Source organism: Ischnura elegans, chromosome 1 (genome assembly GCF_921293095.1).
Source record: "Ischnura elegans chromosome 1, ioIscEleg1.1, whole genome shotgun sequence".
NCBI classification, from domain to species: domain Eukaryota; kingdom Metazoa; phylum Arthropoda; class Insecta; order Odonata; family Coenagrionidae; genus Ischnura; species Ischnura elegans.
Genome location: NC_060246.1, coordinates 107,767,036 through 107,789,837, shown reverse-complemented (window position 1 = coordinate 107,789,837; position 22,802 = coordinate 107,767,036). Strand labels below are relative to the sequence as shown.

General features: G+C 52.0%; 2 non-coding genes and 1 pseudogene across 2 annotated transcripts; all 3 read right to left on the bottom strand.

Annotated features, from left to right (window-relative positions):
* Nucleotides 1-44: 44 nt before the first annotated feature.
* On the bottom strand, nucleotides 45-223 carry LOC124173760 (annotated as a pseudogene).
* Nucleotides 224-12,892: 12,669 nt separating this feature from the next.
* Nucleotides 12,893-13,078, bottom strand: LOC124173756. The gene has a single exon (XR_006868734.1). It is a non-coding gene; the product is annotated as a U2 spliceosomal RNA (small nuclear RNA).
* Nucleotides 13,079-19,091: 6,013 nt separating this feature from the next.
* Nucleotides 19,092-19,288, bottom strand: LOC124173755. The gene has a single exon (XR_006868733.1). It is a non-coding gene; the product is annotated as a U2 spliceosomal RNA (small nuclear RNA).
* Between the last annotated feature and the right edge of the window lie 3,514 nt (nucleotides 19,289-22,802).

Genomic DNA, 22,802 nt, shown 5'->3' with positions numbered 1-22,802 from the left:
GAGAAACATCTGTTCTCATCAGCTTTTCTGATTTTTGGAACCTTTTATGTTGGTCCGATCCCGGCGGTACTGCAATACCGGGCCAACCCGCGGCAGGGATGGAGTAAACTCCGGGGACCCCGCCCATGTTCAAAAATCAGATTAATATTCTCGTCCAGCAATGCTGGACGTATCAGATATTAAGCTGATATGAACAGATTTAAGACGTTTATTGAATTCATATTTCAGGTACAGAGTTTAAATCAAATAAATTCCAAATAACATGGCCCTCCTATTTCTTATAGGGGGCAAGTATGATACAATAAGTACCCCCTCCTAGTGAGGGGGCCTTTTCAATAGAGATATATATTTTACATATTTTAATTTATACATAGTCCCCTGGTCCAAAGTGGGCCAGGGGCTCATAGTTTTTATATTTCATCGTCTCCTCAAGCCTTACGGCAGTCCAATGTTTATAAATTCACATATATGGGGGGGTTTGGGGAAAGGAAAAGACAAAGGATTTATTTAGGTGAAGAAGGTGAAAGGGAAGGGCTTCACTGCACTGCACCGCACCGCACTCATCCATCGCCGCCGATTCCGTCCTCGTACTGTCGATGCCTGGTGATGTGCTCCACGTAGAGGTCACGTGACCACCTGATGACATCGGAGACCATCAGCTTCTTCATCAGGAAGGCGTAGCGTCGCGGAATGCCCAGGTCCCTGAGAACACGGTCGTTCTCTGGGTCCCAAGAGCCAAGGCTTCCCACGACGAAACCCTCCACCGATGCGCTGTACCCCAGGACGGCGAGGTCTGCTGCCAGCCCGGCGTACTTCTCCTCCTTCAGTCGCCGGGCCTCCTGGAGCGCTGATCTCCGGTTGTCGAACGGGATGGTCACGTCGATCATCCGGGCAGCCATGGTCTTCTTATCTGTAATAAGAATGTCTGGTCGTAAGTCTGAATTTACTTCAGGGACGGTCCTATTTATCCTCACCTCCTCATCTGACCGTCCCTTGCGTCCCATGATAGCGTTTGTCAGCCGGGTAAGCACGCTATCATGCCTTCGTCTCCATGTCAGGGAATGTCGGGTGCAATGGTTGAGGACGTGGGGGAGGGTCTCATCCCCGTAGCCGCAACGCCGGCATCTCCTGTCTCCTGAGGGATCGTATCGCCTGCAAGCGTTCAGCGGCAGGACATCGAGGCGAGCACGATAGATAAATCTCCAGTCACAAAACCTGGTGTATCTCCCTCCCACCAGGAAGTGACTGGAGGCAGCATCGACCGAGGAAGCAGAGAAGACCTTACCCTGGTCCGGTTTCGCTACCAGGCGAGCCAGGTAAGCTTCCCGGACCCGGTTCTTCAGCGTCTTGGCGAGAACCCCGATTGCTCGGGGTGGCACCACGACGCGTGAAGCGGCCTCTCCACCTCCAAGGTCGATCTACGGCTCGTTCAAGATGTCCGACCACCGCCAGCTCAAGGCGATCCGGTCTCTCAGGCGACGCGAAGCGGAGCGCACCTGGGTGAAGAGGGATGAAAAGTCACCGCTCACAGACCCGAATGGCGCCACAGTGTTGCCACTGAGGTAAGCCATCAGGTCGGCAGTGGACGGCATCCTTTTCATCTTCCTCTTGACCACTTCGCGCAAGCGTCCCCAGGCCATCTTCTTCACCACAGGGTCCCTGCAGTTCAGAAGACGGTAAGCATGCACCACCGTCAGTACGTCAGTCAAGTAGTTTACGGGAAGTAGGCCTGCTCCTCCGTGTCTATGGTGAATATAGACGATCTCGTTGGAGGCTCTGGTCGGCAGGTTCAGCCATCTCTTGCAGCAGGTCTTGATGAGTCTGTCTGTCGTGGCGAGGTCTGTCTTCCGGACGTTGCCAGCTCGTATGATGAAGCCCAACCTGGAGAGAAGGAAGGTGCTGGTGGCGGAGATCTTCTGCCACAGGGCGAGGAGTGACTCGTCGATTTTTCTGACGTCCTCGCCCAGCTTCTGCAGCTCTTCCCTGGGGGTCTCGCAGACACGGATTCCGAAGGGGACCCCCAGGTACTTGTAGCTCTCCCCCTCTCGCAGGCTGGTGATGGCCCCACCCTGGATGGTGAATTGGCGGGGCTCCACGGGCTGGCTGGTGCGGAAGTCCAGGGACAATGTCAAACATTTAGCCGGGTTGAACCTGAGGCCGGCGTCGGTAGCAGCTACCCCGACACGATCCAGGAGCGCTTGCAGGTGGTCGGCGCTCTTCCCCACGAGGACGATGTCGTCGGCATACCCCAGGACGGAGATGGTGGTGTCCAAAACCCGGATGCCATGGACCTCTGCTTCCTCCTGGGCTGCCCTAATGACGTGCTCGATCCCCAGGTTGAAGAGTGTCGGGGAGAGCGGGCAGCCCTGCTTGACACCGGCACGAAGATGGAAATGGCCGGTTTCGCCCTCGGTGGTCCGGACAAAGGTGCGGCAGTCCTGCATCTCCATCACGGCATCCTTCATCCGGGAGGGCATGTCCATGGCGGTGAGGGTACGCCGGAGATGTTCGTGGGGAATGGATCCAAAGGCATTACTCAAGTCCAACCAGGCAATGTTCAGGGAACCCAGTCGTCTTCGCATCTCGTCAACCGCCGTCTGCAGGACGAAGTTGTGCTCGTGGCACCCCTCGAACTCCCGGAAACCCTTCTGCACGCCGCTCAGTCTCCTCTCTCCGGTGGCCCAGGCCAGGACACGGTCGGCCACGATGGCGGCGTACAGCTTAGCGATGGTATTGCTGAGGGCGAGCGGCCTCCAGTTCTTTAGGTCGCTCCGGTCCCCCTTCTTGTAGATGAGGACCGTCCGGGAGATCTTCCAGGCGTCAGGAGTGCGAGCTTCCTGCAGACAGCGGTCGAAGATTCCTGCAAAGATAAGTCCTTTAGGATCGAAGGCCTTAAGATCCCAGTAAGTCAAGCAGTCAGGTCCAGGGGCAGTATAAGTGGCCTTCAAAAGTCTCCCTACAACCTCGTCCGCAGTCACTTTCGCGAGCATCCTCTTCTTCTCTTCATCTGAAGTCGGCCGGTACTGGTGGTGGTGACCGGCCTCCTGGGGCTGGTAGGTGACGTCGCCGTAGACAGCCTGGAAGTGCCGCTCCACGTCCTCTTTCTGCACCTCGCAGTACGGCGACGCGTTCCCCAGGATCTTCTTCATCGCCTTTCGAGGGTGACTACGGAAAAGTTTCTGTAGGTTGGCAGCCTCCTTCGGGTCGTAAGGAGGCGCCCGGTCCCTATTTCGTCTGGGGGGCCTCACCACATTAGCAATCCTCGGAGCCGGTTTTGGAGCGTTGCGGGAAGCGGTGCTCTTATCGCTGATGGCGGCCGTGATGTCCGCCACCAGCGCCTCGAAGACCTCCCAAGGCTGGTCTTTGTTGGCGGCCAATCTCTCCAGCCACGCCCTCTCATGGTCAGAGGGCGGGCTCTGCTGGACTTCTTCCTCTTCCTCCTCAATGGCCGCCGGGCCCTGGGCGTCTGCATCCGCCTCCTGTGGCTGGTGGTCTGCCACATCCTCTTCTTGCCGCTCCTTCACTGGCCCCGAGGGCGCTAATGTTTCACCCGGTGAGGCCGGAACGTCAGTCATGACAGGGGGAAGTGGGGGTGGGGGACGTTGGTGCGTCCTCTGGTGATTCGTCAACCCACGCTTAGACGGAAACGTGAAGTCACACGTGTCACAAGCGTAACGGAATCTTACTGCGACGGGGTCCTGGATGGGCTTGGACCGTAGGCAGGGGTGGCAGGACGGCTTACGGCCCACGATCTGCTTATCGCAGAACGTGCACCAATTGATGGCTCGCAGTCCCTCAAGTCCGTGAACGGACTTGAGGTGCCTGTCGAGCGACATCTTCATTGCCGTCCATGCCGTCGCCTTAAAAGAGACGTCGCAGCCGTCCTCCGTGCATTCCAGATGGTCAGGAAGGGGGAACGAAATCACCAATACATTGTCGTCACGTCGGGCCCTAACATAAGTCACGGGGGTGGGTTCGGTCTGAGGGTGGGAATCTGCGGCGGTACTAGGTGAGGCGGTTAGCGGTGCAGCGGGTAAAGCAGGAAGAGGGGAGGGAGGAGGAGAAGTTGGGAGGGGAATGGAGTCATCCCGCAGGGATGCACTCGTACCAGGAGAGGAAGGGGTAGGATTCAAAGGACGGGATTTGGCAGCACGGGAAGGTCGGGGCATAGAGGGGATACAAAAAACGTGCTGCGAAATTAGTTACAGGGAAAGGAGGGAGGCAAAGGTTAATTAGTTGAATTTATTAGGGATTCAAATTACGCGGCGATTCAGTTCGCGAGAGGGGCGCCCTAATCGCTCACGGCCTTAGCTCAAAACGCCTTCCACCTCCGCGGCCCGAGAATGACGTTCTTCGGACCGCCAAGAGATGGCGCTGCCTTAGGGGGCCAATCAGCGACGGTTATCACCGCACTTCCAGCCACCGGATGGGGAGCTGGGAGGTGACCCGTATTGCCCTTATGGGGCGGGATGATTAATTTCTCACGGGAAATTGATTTTAGAGGAAATGGGTTCGATGCGCGTGACGCACGCACCGAAAACACCCGTCCTCGCCCGGAACGGCCGAGCTATCCCGGAGGGAAAGGGAGGATGCTTTGAGGGAGCAGGAAAAGTGGCGGTTTCCACGACGACCGCCTCAGGGGCGGCCGCCGTGGAACCCACCACTGGCCAGGGGGGGGCAGGGAGGGTAAAAGAGGAGATAGGCAGAGCAGGCCCTAGTGTCCTGATGCCCCTTCGCCTCGGGAGTGTCTCGGGGGGCTTACCACTGGTGGGGGCCCATCCGAGATTCCTCGAGGCGGCGAGAAAGGGAGAAAAACGGGTGTAGTGGAGCCTGAGGGGCCAGGGGACCAAAAATAACACTACTACACTTTGATCTTAGCCATAAGGCCGAGAAGCGAGTACCATTGGATGATCATGAACGGCGTCCGTGATAGGAGTGATATGTCCAATGAAAATATGGATCCCAGAAGTAGATCTTCAAGAAATAGGAGGAGGAGATCAAAGTTTTATACCATGAGACACTATTCATTTGATGATTCTGATGACAGCAATTTTATGGTTGAAAAAGAAAATGCCAGGGGGAGGAAAGTGAAGCCCAACAAAACATTCACGGGGCACGAGATGAATGAGGCATCTGCGAGATCCAAATCCATGGAAAAGGCTCCATTTAAAATGTCTCGAAGACTAATGAATCCCTCTGATTGTTTAGCCCTTTCTGATTTGACGGATAATATACCTCACACACCAGCTGGGTGCGGGGTGAGAGGTATACTATCCGTAAGTAAACAAGCAAGTGCTCCGACCAAGATGGTAGTAACACCCAAAAGTACACTTTGATCTAAGCCATAAGGCCGAGAAGTGATAATTAATCAATTTTTCCGTGGTTGTGGGACTGTTTTTCGGGTATTTTGCGTGATGAGGTCGGATGGTGCGGCGGTGGTGTGCGGCGAGAGTTTTTGACGCGAGGAACGGTCTCGGAATGGCGAATTTTAGGCGTGAAAACGTGGAAAAAACTCGCACGAAAGTGTTTGGTGGAGACTCCGGGAGTTTTGGTGTCGTCGGCGGGTCCGGGAGAGTCGAAAGAGCGTCGCGGACGTAACGGACGCGGGCCGCTTTCTGGGCCTTCGGTGCCATCTAACGTGTGGGGTCGCAGCGTCCTTCGTGGAGCATCCTGCGTTCGCTTCCCGGGGGAATGCTTTGGTCCTGGGAAATTCCCAAAAAATTGCCATTTCCGGGGACTCGAAGAAGTCACTCAAAATCGTCCAGAAAACGTCAAGAAACACGATGATAGCTTCATTCTACTCACTCGAATCATGTATTTTCTGTCGAAATGCTAAAATTCCGGGGAATCAGACTTAAAACTGCTTAAAAAGTCCTCTCTGGAGAATCTGATTCAAAGCTGCTTAAAAAGTCCTCTCCAGGGACTGGAAAAAATTTCCAAAATCGTCAGCAATGGCTAGAATACGGGACGGAAGAATCGGCATCAGTCAATAATTTCGGATGTTTTTGCAAAAAATATCGGCATGAAATGCAACTCTCCGAAAGAAAGCAATTCACGGTTTCATTGGACACCTGTGTTTCGTCATCATTCGCGACCCTCATTTTTTTACACTTGAAGTAAACAGAGTGCGTGCCGACGCCATCGTCGGCCTCCGGGTCGAACTATCTTCCAGCAGCACGGCCCCCGCGAAATTCGACTGCGCTTTTAGATGAAGGCGTTCATTGTTAGCGACGATTCCTTGTTAACGCGGATGAATGCTGCGTGTATTTCACCAGAAGCGTGATGCGTCCGTCTTGTCTCGTCATATTCGCAAGAAAAACTTGGAATTCTCGAGGAAACCTACGCTTGGCGGTCATTTTCCATGTTCACTCGATCCGGTGAATATTTGGAAGTTATTTTATAAATCTTGCATTCACCTAATTTCCGTGTGAAAAGTGTGGGGAAACTGTTTCGACAGCTTTCCGGAAGGTTTTCTTAAAAGTGAAAAATTTCATCATCATTCCCACGACGTATGTCACGCTTGGCATGCGAGTCCCGTGCCATATTGCCATGTAAAATGTAGCCTCAAAACATGAGTATTTGACAAATCCCCCCACCTTTCGTGGGGGAGGATGATACAAGAGGGCGACCCACCAAGTGTGGGCCGCCCTAGTAATGCCATGGAAGCTATTACAAGTATTTTATGGCCCCTCACTTAGGGGCCACTTTTCACCGCCGGCCTCGAAGTGAGGCCGGTCGGGAATAGTTTTTGTCTATTGTCCACTTCACACTTTTCACTTCTTCATTTTCACTCAAAATCATTCATTCAGGGAGGAAATAAATCATCTCATTCATTCGGTTTTATTTACAGAGCATTCATTCGTACCACACATACATGCGAGGCGGCCACTTATATCCCGTGGCCGCCCGCTCTTCCATACCTGCGCCGTGGCCACTTATACGCTGTGGCCACGGACGCATTATTCTCCGCCGCGACGTTCTTCTGTCTTGTCTTCCCCGTCCGTCGGCGCGTGGAGGCCCCCTAGTTCCGACATCATCGGTTGGGTCTGTCCAAACTGATTTACGCTGGTAGTACTGGTCACACGCCTTTCATCGAGCCTTGACACGCCATCGTCTCCTGCCATCGCTCCGCGTCAAGAGATCGCCGATCGCGGCAAGAAGAAAGCGCCATTCCCCTACTGCCACCGGCAGTAGGACCTTAAAAGGACCTTTTTCGAAGAAGTCAAAATTTTTCCACATTCTACGCCAAAACCTTCCAGACACCAAGGGAAGTCGAGCGCCCTCACGGACGCAGGCCTCCGAGGCCATTAAGAGGACCTTTTCAACAAAAAAGAAGAAAACGCCACTCCCTAGTCGCAAAGAGGGCGCCCGAGGGGCTGCGGTTGGCTGCGTCTGTACCTACCATCAGGCGTAGTCACTGCGGTTCTCACCTTCGGGTGGCGCCATTCTTTACAAGCGACATTTCCCTTGGTCTTCTCGGCCGTTAGTACCCGGGCTTCTGGGCCGTCAGTATCGCCCAAAGCACCCCCGGAGAAAGCGGCCGGGTCCACTTCTTAGGGACCCCAAACTGCCCTCCCTGCCCTCCACCACTTGAAATTGGCCGCCATGGACTCCATGGCGGCCTCTGCCGCCAACGATGGAAATGAAGAATCCGTCAGCAGAGAAGATGAAGACATGACGTATACTGATGAAGAGGTCGACTACTTATTCTCAGCAGCAGCGCAAAAGCCTCATACGGACCAACTAGAAAACGGAAAAAGCCGCCAATCAAGCCCTACTCCACAAACCTCAACTAACATTTCAACCCCCGCACCACCATTTTCAGCCACTTCTGCACCACATAGAAAGCTTATAACCATTACAGTTCCTGAAAAACTCACCCACGATCCCCGTTTTCGCAATTTTCTCAACCTACCTGCAGAGGCAATGCCTGAAATTACCTCAGATTCTGAACGGCCCCCTTTAGGGCCTTTTTCAACTCCGTCTAAGCGTAGGCGGGTTAGAAACACGCCTTCGCCACCGTCTCTGGCTCCCATTTTGCTACAGAACCAGTTCGCACCTCTGTCATCAGACGATACTGCAGCCCCTGTAAAAGAAACAACGCCACCCGCGCAACCAAGACTTCAGAAAACAACCCAACAAAAGAAATCATCAGTCCCGCCCATCTTTTTGAAGGAGCCCACGGGCTGGTCCGTCAAATACCGAGCCATTAAAGCTGCCTGCGCATACCCACCAGTGTGCCACTCCACCGGCTCCTCGGTAAAGATACAAACATCATCATCATCAGATTTCCGCGCTCTCGTGCGCCTTTTTACTGAAAAACAGTGGGCGTATTTTACCTACCAACTACCGGAAGACAAAAAAACATTCCTGGTCATTCGCGGACTCCGCATAGACACGCAAATCAGTGAAATCAAAGATTCCCTATCAGAAAGGAACCTCCAAGTTCAGGAAATCCGGCAGCTAAAAACCACCCGGCCCACTCAAAAACAACAGAAAGAACTGGAAGCCACTCCAACCGACGATCCTGCTTACCGAAAGCAACAATACCCACCACGGAACCTTCCGCTGTTTCAGATTAAACTAATACACCCAAACGACGTAGAACGCATAAAAAACGTCTCTTATCTCTGTGGCCTTTCGGTAACTATAGAAGATTTTAAATCATCACCAGGACCGCCCCAGTGCAAGAAATGCCAGCGAATTGGGCACACAGCTAATTCCTGCGGCCTTCAAACTAGACGCGTACGCTGTGGCGGCCCGCATTCCCACAGAGAATGTACAGTTGCAAAACCGGAACCGGCTAAATGTGCCAACAGCGGAGGGGAGCATCCTGCAAATTACCGGCAATGTCCAGCGTACAAGTCGTATGCCGAAAGACTGCAATCCGCCAAAAAGCAATCCTCTACCCCAGAAACGCCTGACGTCAACTCCACAACAACTTTCCCTTCTCTTCCGTCTCCTGCTCCCATTCAGCCACAACCACAACCCCCTGCTCCACCACAACCGACCTCTCAACCTTCTCTTCAAGAAACAATTGCCTCCTTCTTCACTCCTTCCATCAAAACGAAACTGTTCTCCTGGCTAACTAACCTTGTCAAAAAATTAATAACTCCATCGGAAAAATCTAAGACAGACATACTACTTGAAGAAATCATCCAGGCAGCGCTGTTATTCATCAATGATGGATAAGCGCAAGGCCATTCAACTAAGAGCACTGCAATGGAATATGAATGGAATGGGATCAAAAACAGAGGAACTTATGAACATTCTACAGGAACACGTAATTGATATTGCAATCATCCAAGAAACATGGCTAAATAACAAGAAAAAAATCTACACCCCCGGGTACCACCAACTTCGTCGCGACCGCGAAGAGAAACAAGGCGGTGGCGTATTAATTTTAATCAAAACCTGCCTTATCTTCAGCCAAATTCCATTCCCAGAATTGGAATCCTTGGAAGCAGTCGGCGTAACCGTCGGAACCAACATTGGTAACATAAACTTCTGGAGCTTCTACTATCCCCCCAAAAAGATCAATATGAATGACCTCAAATTCATAACAGAAACATTAACAGGAAGAACCTTCGCAGGTGGCGACTTAAACGCAAAGCATACCAGCTGGGGAGCTTCAACCACCAACGCCGCTGGTAGAAAAATTCATTTCATTGCCGAAGAAAGAAATGCCAAAGTTCTCACCCCATCTACCTTTACCCACTATTCCGTCCATGGCTCCGCTGACATCCTCGACCTAGCTCTCACAACCAACCTCCCTGCAATAGAAAACCCCATCACTCTGGATTCATCTGCCTCCGATCACCTTCCACTCCTCTACTGTATAAACTGCTCCGCATCCGCCCGTATTCCAATCCCGAGAACTGGCATCAACCTTAATAAATTCAACCGTCTGGTTGCTGATAATATCTACAAGCTCGAAAGACTTCCGCTCTCCACTCGCTCTGATGCCGACGCCTGCGTTGAACAGCTCACGGCAACAATCCGCGACTGCGCCGACGCTTCCAAATTTTCCATCCCAGAAGACAAAAATCCGGATGCTCTTCCACTAGAAATTCTCCAAGCCATTAAAAACAGAAACAAAGCCAGGAAACTGTGGCAAGCAATTAGAACAAAGGAAAACCACGACCACTTCAAGATACAGTGAAACAGAGTCAATCGCCTCCTGAAAAACCACCGCCAAAACCGTTGGGATAAAAAAGTCGCCTCCCTTTCCACGGACGACAACTCAATCTGGAAGATGGCCAGAGCCTTAAAAACTCCCCTCAACCAGACTCCACCTCTGAAATCCGGAGACACAACTGCCTCAACAGACTACGGAAAAGCTAATCTCTTCTCGGACATGCTCGAGGCGCGATTCACAAACACCCTAGAATCCGAGCTTGAAGAAGAAGCAGAAGCACATTGGATGAGCCTAAGCTACTGTCCAAACGACCAACCAGCTCTCACCTGCGACCACGAGATCATCGAAGTAGTCAAAGGACTCAAAAGGAAATCTGCGCCTGGCCCTGATGCTATATCGAATAAGCTACTAAAAAACCTCCCAGCCTCTGCCTTTTCCTTTCTTGCCACATTCTACAACTTCCTATTTCACATCTCCTATTTCCCAACAGCATGGAAGCGCGCTAAAGTTATCATGCTGCCTAAACCTCAAAAACCTGCAACGAATCCTTCCTCCTACAGACCTATTTCTCTCCTCTGCACTCTTTCCAAACTGTTTGAAACTCTAATCCACAACCGCCTCAAACACCACCTATCCCTAGAACATAGCATCAGGCCAGAGCAAACAGGCTTCCAACCAAAAACATCCACAATACACCAGATCCTGCGACTCACTGAGAAGATTGCAAATGGTTTCAACGCCCGACTCATCACTCAGGCAGTTTTTCTTGATCTAGAAGCTGCGTTCGACCGGGTTTGGACCTTGGGCCTCATCCTAAAAATTTCATCCTTCCCCATCCCAATGTACCTGCAAAAAATAATCAAATCCTTCACCACAGACAGAACCTTCTACGTTAAATTCAATACAGCCTCTTCTATTACCCTTCCTATTACCTCTGGCGTCCCGCAAGGCGCCATCCTATCCCCTACCCTATTCAACATGTATGTCAATGACCTTCCCTTAATTCCCGGCAACGAGGCTTTTCTATACGCAGACGACACCACCTTCATAGCTCAAGGTTCAAACCCGCGAACAACATCTGACTTGCTTCAAAGACAAATAGACGCATACGAAGACTGGGCAGACTCGTGGAAGCTGACGGCAAATCCTACCAAATGTATTCATATGACTTTTAGCAGGCGCCCAAAAACGGGCACCGGAAATCCCATATTTTACGGGAACAAAGAAATCAGACGGCAAGAAACATCTTAATTCCTAGGTGTAACCCTCGACAGAAAGCTGATCTGGAACCACCAAATCAACAACGCCATTGGAAAAACTAAAGCCGCTGCAGCAGCGCTTGGGCCACTGCTCCAAAAAAGGTCGAAATTATCGCTAAAAACTAAATGCCTTCTGTATAAAACCATGCTAAAACCACTCTTATCTTATGCTTCCCCAGTCTGGCTAATGGCTTCAAAAACCCACCTATCAAGACTACAAAAATCAGAAAATGTACTACTACGGAAGATCGTGGGTGCCCCATGGTACATACGGAACAAAGATCTGAGGAAAGACCTCAAAATAACTCCGCTATTAACTGAATTGAAAGCAAACCTTCCCGTATTCAAAAGGTCTCTCATACGCACAGGAAACGAAAAAATAATTGATCTCTGGGAATATACCCCAGATCATCACTTTAGACATCGCACGCCTCTCTCTGCCCTAATCCCTGACCACATCCCCTCCCCATGAACAAAAATAAGTAGAAACACTGAAATATCAATGATAATATAAACAGTAGACGTGAACCCTGAAGAAACCCACTGGAGACAGCCAAAAGGCTGGGGCTAGTGACTCATAAATAAACAGAAATTCCGGCGAGGCCCCCTAGTTCCACGCGCCACCGCTCCACGCCTGCTGTTGCCTGCCTGCAGCCGGTCGCCGAGCGCGTGAAGAGCTCCAGGTCCACGCGCAGCTCTCCTGCGCATGGCTGCTGCTGGCGTCGTCGGCAGGGCGGCGGGGCCGGGGAGGGCGGGGGGGAAAGAGGGGCGGGAGCACTCGAGGAGAGGCGACATTCCTCGGATGCCGCCGAAGGTAGCCGCAATATTCTCTTCCCCCACTGCCGCCACAGCGGCGGAGACACTCACACTAGCACAAAACTTCACACACATTTGCTCTGGCATTAGGCCGTTCCCTCCCCTCCGTCGCCGGCGCTGGGGAAAGGGCAACGGAGGGGAACACCTGACTATCGTGGGAACGGCCTACAGCGAAGCCGCCGCCGGCGCGCCACCTAAGCGAGACTGCGGCCGGCGGGCGAACTAAAAACTTCGGCGGGCGACACCGCACGATGAAATTGGCCATTTAAATCCCTGGGCGCGCGCGCACTCCTATCTTAGCCATAAGCCCGAGGAGCCGGAAAAATTGTGCCCGGCTCTGCACTAGGATCAGTGCACTGCATTAGATGAACTTTTCTGCAGTGTTAGTGAGGGCATATTATTCATCCTCTTCAAACGATGTCTCATGTTAAAAAAATTTGTTTTCTGTCAGTTTTTATTTTTTGTGCTGTTGCTTGTTATTTTACAGGCATTATTTAAATGTAAAATGGTGATAAAATAAATGAATGAAGTGGTGGCCAGTGTTATTTTCTTCTTTCCTTCGCCCATTCGTTTCTTGCCTCACGAATCTCTGTCGAATTTTCGCGATTCGGGAATTTTTTAAATGAAACAAGGAAGAGAAACATCTGTTCTCATCAGCTTTTCTGATTTTTGGAACCTTTTATGTTGGGCCGATCCCGGAAGTACTGCAATACCGGGCCAACCCGCGGCAGGGATGGAGTAAACTCCGGGGACCCCGCCCATGTTAAAAAATCAGATTAATATTCTGGTCCAGCAATTCTGGACGTATCAGATATTAAGCTGATAAGAACAGATTAAGACGTTTATTGCACATTTTAAAAGTCACATGCCAGTATTGTTAAAATTGTGATTTCATGAATTTACAATTGCTTTGAAATAGTAATCTTGCTTTACAATATTTTTGATTGAACGATTTTTATCAAATTTTATTTCATTTTCTTCTTATTTCTTCTATCCATGTCCTGCTCGCCGTTTCTATAATTAGAAAAAAAGAGTTTGAGATATAAAATTTATTAAAAACGCGAATGGTGGATTCGAAAATAAAAAGTCTAAATTTTGATTTTCCCGGTATGGGCGATCAGGTTTTGACATTCCGGTTGGCCGAAAAAGTTTTCAATGAAACTAGAAAATAATTTTGAATTTTGAAAGGAAGATGAAAACTCAGAGGGCCCCTCAGTTCCGCTTAACCCTGGGATAAGGCAGGCTGGACGGGAACCACTCTTCAGACGCCCACCAATTAATTAAAAAGTTTGACGCTGGCTTGATAAAAAAGTTAAAATTTTGAAAATAAATAAGTTAATAAAATACTCCCGGTGTAAAGGCCGGGAGCAATAAAAAATTTAAAATGCCAGCGCCTAAAAAACACAATCCCGGTGTAAAAGGCCGGGATAACAAGAAATGGTTAGGAGTAAAAGTTAATAAAACGGACTTCCGGTGTATAAAGCCGGCAGTCTAAAAAAGATAAAAGCTCCTAAACATAACAGAAAAAAGGGATATACACAAATAAATAAATAAATAACACAGGGTTTTAAAATTTTTTATTAATTGGTGGGGTCGTCGTCTTCACTAGAGTTTCGAGGAGAGTAGTTCGTTCCCAAGCCGGGTGGGAGCGCTGGGGTAGTGGGATATAAAATTTTGCCCGTGACATGCGAAACATAAATATCCCGCGACCATCGGATTGCGTCAGAGATCATAAATTTTGCGTTCCTGCCGACGTTGCGTTTTGCAATTCCGAGGTCGCGGAAAACCACCCAATTTTGGGGATCCCAAGCTCCCAGCGCCCCGACCACGAGTGCACTAAAAGAAACCGTGTACCCGCGATCGGCAAGTTGTTGTGCGATGCCTGAATACTTTTGGAATTTTGTTTGCCTGGCGACATCCAAGGCATTCTTCCGGTTCTCAAAGGGCACAGTGACGTCAACAATGACGATTTTTCTACGTCCCTCATCGACGACGACGAGATCGGGCCTGAGGGCAGAATCGATCATAGGTGGTGTGCGATCGACACGGATTTCCACGCCTTCGCGAGGAACCTCTCCGGCGAGTCGATGCAGGATAGCATCGTGTCTGCCCCGCCACGCGCTCGAATGCACCTTACAGTGATCCAAGACGTGCGGCAGGGTTTCACTCTGCCACCCACACCTCCTACACCGGAGGTCATCTCGAGGACCCCACCTCGTCGCCGCATTCAGAGGGACCACGCCTAAACGTGCCCTGTGCACGAAGCGCCAGTCACAGAATCTGGTGTTTGCGCCCGTGCGAAGGAAGTGATTTGAGAAAGGTGAAGCCGAAATGCATTCGAATACCTTGCCCTGATCAGGTTTGGCCAAAAGACGGGCAAGGTATCGATGTCGCACAGCATCGCGCAACAGCTTACCCAACATGCGCGCTTTGTTTGGAGGAACTCGGATGACGTCAACCTCTCTGCCGTGGGCTGGAATGACGATCTCAAACTCCCTCCTCACGTCACTCCAGTTCCACGACATTCCAATTTTGACAGCCAAACGGCTGGACGCCATTCTCGCGTCTGACCACAAAGAAGCCACGTCAAAACGATATCGTCCAAACTCCGCGCGCATGCTTCCGGAAAGGTACTCTGCGATATCTCTCTCCTCTGGTTCCCGTCGGGTTCTAGTCCTTACGGTCTTTGTTATTGCTGAGTCCACCAGTGCTCTTACCCACGGCTCCCTAGAAGACAGAAGACGAAAAGCATGAGAAACTGTTAATATGTCCACCTGGTCTGCGGTCGGGAAGACGCCCGCGCCCCCCTTCCGCGGATCCAGGTGGCAGATCTCCCACGAGGCTCTCATGGGGAGGTACATCCAATCTTTCAGGGCCCTCTTAACCCGTTTATCCAAAATTTTAAGAGGGCCCTTCCTAACCCTACCTCCCCGGAGGATGAAATCAAGTTTTGTTAATAAAAACATGTTCAGAGCCTCTATTTTTTGCCAGGGCGCCAACAACGACGCGTCCAGCGCGTCGATGTTTTCAATAATTTCTTCGATAAGGCGCCCTGGCGTTTGATCTACATTAAAACCTGTGGGGATCCCAAGATAGTCGTAACTTTCGCCCTCTGCCATCGAGGCTGGTGTCCCGCCCCCCAGACGAAACTCCGTCGCTCTCACTCGCCCCCCCGGCGACATGAAGCGTCGCACACTTGCGGGGGTTGAATTTTAACCCGCTCCATGCCGCGATCCGGTCGGCGAGATCCAGCAACTTCATCATCCCGTCTGGCTTCCTGGACACCAGAGCAACGTCGTCTGCGTAGGCGAGAACTGTGATGGGTATGCCGTTAACCCGATAGCCTACATTATCCCTTTGTGCAGCCAGGCTGCGGATCAGGTATTCCATACTTAAATTAAAAAGAATAGGGCTAAGCGGACAACCTTGTTTAACACCCGCTTTTAGCGGTATTGTCTGCGTCTCTCCCTCTACCGTCCTCACTGTCGTGCGTGCCCCGTTATACATTTCAGTAATAATGTTGATTAATTTTTGAGGCACGCCTAGTGATTCAATTGATTGAAAAATGTGGTTGTGAGGAACAGAACCAAATGCATTTGAAAGGTCAAGGAAAGAGACGCAGACCTCGCCACGTTTCCTTCGGACCTCTTCTAAAACATTTGTAGGATATAATTATGTTCATAACAGCCTTCGTGGGGTCCGAATCCCTTTTGTTCCATCGACACCCGCCCTGTTTTCTCGGCCCACCCACTTAATCTATCAGCTAATATTGCAGCATATAATTTAGCTAGGGTGGGCCCTAAAGTTAGTTGGCGCCAGTTATCAATTTCATCCCTGGCGCCCTTTTTATGGATTAGAATGGTGCGGGTGTCCTTCCAAATGTCTGGGATCCGACCAAGGTCAAAACAAAATTGAAATATTGTCCGAAGGATGTGGCTTCCTCTGTCCGCATTGCGTAAATCGACATAGGTGATGTTGTCTTTCCCCGGAGCCGTATTGCTCATCTTGCCCAGCCTTTTCCATATCTCACCAGCTGAAAAAGGTCTTAATAGGAATTCTAAATCATTTTCTTGGCTGGGCATATTAATTTCCACCATGTTCATTGGTTTGGGGAGATCAATAAAATTATCATTATTAAAAACATTATTAAAATGATCGAATATTTGACCTTTGTCGATTTGGCAATGCGGAGAGGGGCCCTTCAAAACCTGATCAATGGCACGTTTCTTATTATTTCTAAATAATTGTTGAATTTTTCGAGCCTTTTCCTTCACCTCCTCGTGCCATTCCAAACCGGGTCTAAAAACACGGCGAGCAGGTACATTACCCGTTCCGAAGTCATTCCCTTCCCTGTTACCGTTCAGCTCCCGGTGCTCCCCCTCCTCCTCTTCCAGGGGGGGGTGTCGTGGGACTCTCTCTTCTTCCTCCCCCCCCTCTCTCCTTCTGCCACCACCTCCTTCTCTCCGGGCCGGCTTCTTGTCCGAAATACTATTGCACCAGGCGGCGACGGCCTCCTCGAACTCTCCCCACCCTTCCTTGCAGGCCGCCTCTATCCTCTGGATCCACCGCCGTTGATCCTCTGGCAGCCCGTCATAGTCCACTGCCACCTGTCTTACGGGAGCGCCATCGATGTTATTAGGCATCTGTCCACCCCGCTCGTCGTCTCCTCCCTGGGGCCGGTTTGCGAGGTTTTTAGTTCGCGCCGGCCCCGCACGTCGTCGCCTTCGGGGTGGAGCCACTGTGGGGGGCGGGCTGTTTGAATCCGTCGTCTCCTCGCCCGCCCCATCTCCGTCTCCCTGCAGATGGCAGTCATCGGACAGGCTGCCGCTGCGCCCCGCTGGTGGACGACGGGGCTGTTCCTCCGCCCCCACCTCTTCTCCGAGGTCGCTTTCTTCGCTTACCCGCCCCGGGATATTTAAAACTTGGGGCGGGCTCACAGTTACGGCGGCCGCGTTGCGTGGGGGACTCTCCTCTGGCGGTGGACTCTGCGCCGGCGCACTCCCTCCTCTTGCCTTCCCTCGACGAGGTTGGCATCGCGCCGGCCTCCGGCCTGCTCTTCTTGATGCGGGTGGGGAGACTGGTGTCGTCGCCGCCGCCACCGCATCGTCGTCACCTGCCGGACCTGGAGTTTTCCTCGTTGATCTTCTTAATGGAGGTGGTGGCTACTCATCCATCGACGTAGGGGGAGCACCTTCGGCCACCGTGGTTACACTATTTTCCAGAATAACAATATTCATATTAGACTCAGGTTCCTCATCCATTACTATTTCCAATAAATCTCCAGCATCAACATTCATACTGTCATTCACACTTATAACACTCACGCTCTCATTCATTCTTTCATTCGCGCCCATATCTTGCCCATTTCCTTCATTATTATCAGCCACGGTGGCCACATTGTCGTTCCCATCCCTTCCCTCCCCCTCGGCCAGGTCTACGGGATCTGGTGGTGTCCCCACGCAAGCATTGACATGTAGTTTGCAAGATCTTAAACTATCAAATTTGTGGAGACACCACATACACTGAAAGAACATTACAAAATTAGGATGGCTCTAAACATAGTGCTTCTTGAGATCATGATGACTTTTGTATATCCCGTAGGTCCTGTGTCTACCATGGTTGTGAGGGGTGAATCAGTGCTTGCATTCAAAACTGTTGCCGAGGGGCACCTGAACAATTATTTCCTCCATCGGAACGGGTAATATGTGCAATAAACTAAAAAAGTTTTAAAAACCCCACAATCAAGAAATTAAAAATAAAAGATAATTAAAACCCTAGAATCGCTTCCCGGCTACAATCGTGAATTGAAATTAAAAAGGATATAATTTAGATCCGCTTCAATGATGCCTCCTCCCGGTCAGACGCCGTGGCAAGACTTTCAGCTCGACGAGTTCCGAAGGTTCAAAAAATAGTTTCTTCCATCGCCGAGCCTCCAGCAATGTCGTTGCGCCTTCCGCCAGAAGAGGAGGCGCGGATGTCCCCTGATTTTCAAAATCCCACGCAGACGACGAGCCGCGCCGCGAAAAGAAGCAGCCTCCCGCCGAGGTGGTTTAAAAAGAGATCCCACGACGAGAGACCGCCGCCAACGAGACGAAACCCGCCGCTACGTAGGACAAGGCCGAAAGGACGTCGAGGCGAAGATTTTAGTTCACCGCGCCACCGCCGTTGCCAGATGCTCCCCGCGGAGGTTTAAAAATGTTCCCTCGGAGAGCAGCCGGCGTCCCGAAGGCAGCAGCGACGCGACGAGTAGCCGAAAGGTGACGTCCGAATGCAGGGGCTGAAAAAAGAGGAAAAGAACACCAGTCAATTACAATCCACAAATATAAAACCAGAATATACAGGCTTTCACAGATCACTAAAAGGCTAAGATTTAACACTGATTAAATCACAAAATCAAAGTATCACACAAAAACTACACTTTGATCTTAGCCATAAGGCCGAGAAGCGATTGTTCTCCCAGTCACTCGGCACACGCATTGAAAAAGAAGCAATCGTGTTTTCAGTCTCCTCACACCCGGCCCAGTGTAACCGATACAGTGGTCTCGCCGAAGGATATCGCTTTCGGGTGTAGTGGACGGTGTCGCGTTTGGCACCCCCCACCCCTACGTATTCCGGGTCAAGTGGTGGCCAGTGTTTTTTTTTCTCGAACGCGAGAGAGTGCCCAGAGCACTCCGGGATATTTTCCGGGTAATTTTTTCGGGATCGCGTGTCTCTCTCATTTTTTCCCTGGCGTTCGTTCGCTTTCTCCGGCGTCAGGCACAATTACCGCGAGCACGAGTCTCCGGACTTTGTCGAATTTTCGCGATTCGGGAATTTTTTAAATGAAACAAGGAAGAGAAACATCTGTTCTCATCAGCTTTTCTGATTTTTGGAACCTTTTATGTTGGGCCGATCCCGGCGGTACTGCAATACCGGGCCAACCCGCGGCAGCGATGGAGTAAACTCCGGGGACTCCGCCCATGTTCAAAAATCAGATTAATATTCTGGTCCAGCAATGCTGGACGTATCAGATATTAAGCTGATAAGAAAAGAAAAGAGACGTTTATTGATTCAATATTTTAAAATACAAAGTTTTATGCATTCAAATTCAAAATGACAAGGCCCTCCCATTGCTTTGGGGGGGCATTTATTATACATTAAGTACCCCCTCCTAGTGAGGGGGCCTTTTCAAAAAGAGATATATTTTACATAATAAAAATTATAAATAGTCACCTGGTCCAAAGTAGGCCAGGGGCTCATAAGTGATATATTCCGTCATCGCCTCTAGCCTTACGGCAGTCCAATGTTTTTCATTTTCACACATATATGGGGGGGGGGTTTGGGAAAGGAAAGGAAAAAAAGATTTATTATTGTGAAGAAGGTGAAACGGAAGGGCTACACTGCACTGCACCGCACCACACTCATCCATCGCCGCCCAATCCGTCCTCGTACTGTCGATTCCCGGTGATTTGCTCCACGTAGAGGTCACGTGACCACCTGATGACATCGGAGACCATCAGCTTCTTCATCAGGAAGGCGTAGCGTCGCGGAATGCCCAGGCCCCTGAGAACACGGTCGTTCTCTGGGTCCCAAGAGCCAAGGCTTCCCACGACGAAACCCTCCACCGATGCGCTGTACCCCAGGACGGCGAGGTCTGCTGCCAGCCCGGCGTACTTCTCCTCCTTCAGTCGCCGGGCCTCCTGGAGCGCTGATCTACGGTTGTCGAAAGGGATGGTCACGTCGATCATCCGGGCAGTCATGGTCTTCTTATCTGTAATAAGAATGTCAGGTCGTAAGTCTGAATTTACTTCAGGGACGGTCCTATTTATCCTCACCTCCTCATCTGACCGTCCCTTGCGTCCCATGATAGCGTTTGTCAGCCGGGTAAGCACGCTATCATGCCTTCGTCTCCATGTCAGGGAATGTCGGGTGCAATGGTTGAGGACGTGGGGTAGGGTCTCATCCCCGTAGCCGCAACGCCGGCATCTCCTGTCACCTGAGGGATCGTATCGCCTGCAAGCGTTCAGCGGCAGGACATCGAGGCGAGCGCGATGGATAAATCTCCAGTCACAAAACCTGGTGTATCTCCCTCCCACCAGGAAGTGACTGGAGGCAGCGGCGACCGAGGAAGCAGAGAAGACCTTACCCTGGTCCGGTTTCGCTACCAGGCGAGCCAGGTAAGCTTCCCGGACCCGGTTCTTCAGCGTCTTGGCGAGAACCCCGATTGCTCGGGGTGGCACCACGACGCGTGAAGCGGCCTCTCCACCTCCAAGGGCGATCTGCGGCTCGTTCAAGATGTCCGACCACTGCCAGCTCTAGGCGATCCGGTCTCTCAGGCGACGCGAAGCGGAGCGCACCTAGGTGAAGAGGGATGAAAAGTCACCGCTCACAGACCCGAATGGCGCCTCAGTGTTGCCACTGAGGTAAGCCATCAGGACGGCATCCTTTTCATCTTCCTCTTGACCACTTCGCGCAAGCGTCCCCAGGCCATCTTCTTCACCACAGGGTCCCTGCAGTTCAGAAGACGGTAGCCATGCACCACCGTCAGTACGTCAGTCAAGTCAGTTAGGGGAAGTAGACAGCTCCTCCGTGTCTATGGTGAATATAGACGATCTCGTTGGAGGCTCTGGTCGGCAGGTTCAGCTATCTCTTACAGCAGGTCTTGATGAGTCTGTCTGTCGGGGCGAGGTCTGTCTTCCGGACGTTGCCAGCTCGTATAATGAAGTCCAACCTGGAGAGAAGGAAGGTGCTGGTGGCGGAGATCTTCTGCCACGGGGCGAGGAGTGACTCGTCGATTTTTCTTACGTCCTCGCCCAGCTTCTGCAGCTCTTCCCTGGGGGTCTGGCAGACACGGATTCCGAAGGGGACCCCCAGGTACTTGTAGCTCTCCCCCTCTCGCAGGCTGGTGATGGCCCCACCCTGGATGGTGAATTGGCGGGGCTCCACGGGCTGGCTGGTGCGGAAGTCCAGGGACAATGTCAAACATTTAGCCGGGTTGAACAAAAGGCCGGCGTCGGTAGCAGCTACCCCGACGCGATCCAGGCGCGCTTGCAGGTGGTCGGCGCTCTTCCCCACGAGGACGATGTCATCGGCATACCCCAGGACGGAGATGGTGGTGTCCAAAACCCGGATGCCATGGACCTCTGCTGCCTCCTGGGCTGCCCTAATGACGTGCTCGATCCCCAGGTTGAAGAGTGTCGGGGAGAGCGGGCAGCCCTGCTTGACACCGGCACGAAGATGGATGTGGCCGGTGTCGCCCTCGGTGGTCCGGAAAAAGGTGCGGCAGTCCTGCATCTCCATCACCGCATCCTTCATCTGGGAGGGCATGTCCATGGCGGTGAGGGTACGCCGGAGATGTTCGTGGGGAATGGATCCAAAGGCATTACTCAGATCCAACCAGGCAATGTTCAGGGAACCCAGTCGTCTTCGCATCTCGTCAACCGCCGTCTGCAGGACGAAGTTATGCTCGTGGCACCCCTCGAACTCCCGGAAACCCTTCTGCACGCCGCTCAGTCTCCTCCCTCCGGTGGCCCAGGCCAGGCCACGGTCGGCCACGATGGCGGCGTACAGCTTATCGATGGTATTGCTGAGGGCGAGCGGCCTCCAGTTCTTCAGGTCGCTCCGGTCCCCCATCTTGTGGATGAGGACCGTCCGGGAGATCTTCCAGGCGTCAGGGGTGCGAGCATCCTGCAGACAGCGGTCGAAGATTCCTGCAAAGATAAGTCCTTTAGGATCGAAGGCCTTAAGATCCCAGTAAGTCAAACAGTCAGGTCCAGGGGCAGTATTAGTGGCTTCGAAAGTCTCCCTACAACCTCGTCCGCAGTCACCCTCGCGAGCATCCTCTTCTTCTCTTCATCGGAAGTGGGCCGGTACTGGTGGTGGTAACCGGCCTCCTGGGGCTGGTAGGAGACGTAGCCGTAGACAGCCTGGAAGTGCCGCTCCACGTCCTCTTTTGGCACCTCGCAGTACGGCGACGCGTTCCCCAGGATCTTCTCCATCGCCTTTCGAGTGTGACTACGGAAATGTTTCTGAAGGTTAGCAGCCTCCTTCGGGTCGAAGGGAGGCGCCCGGTCCCTATTTCGTCTGGGGGGCCTCACCACATTAGCAATCCTCGGAGCCGGTTTGGGACCGTTGCGGGAAGCGGTGCTCTTATCGCTGATGGCGGCCGTGATGTCCGCCACCAGCGCCTCGAAGACCTCCCAAGGCTGGTCTTTGGTGGCGGCCAATCTCTCCAGCCACGCCCTCTCATGGCCGGAGGGCGGGCTCTGCTGGACTTCTTCCTCTTCGTCCTCAATGGCCACCGGGCCCTGGGCGTCTGCATCCGCCTCCTGTGGCTGGTGGTCTGCCACATCCTCTTCTTGTCGCTCCTCCACTGCCTCCGAGTGCGCAAATGTTTCACCCGGTGAGGCCGGAACGTCAGTCATGTCAGGGGGAAGTGGGGGTGGGGGACGTTGGTGCGTCTTCTGGTGATTCGTCAACCCACGCTTAGACGGACACGTGAAGTCACACGTGTCACAAGCGTAACGGAATCTTACTGCGACGGGGTCCTGGATGGGCTTGGACCGTAGGCAGGGGTGGCAGGACGGCTTACGGCCCACGATCTGCTTATC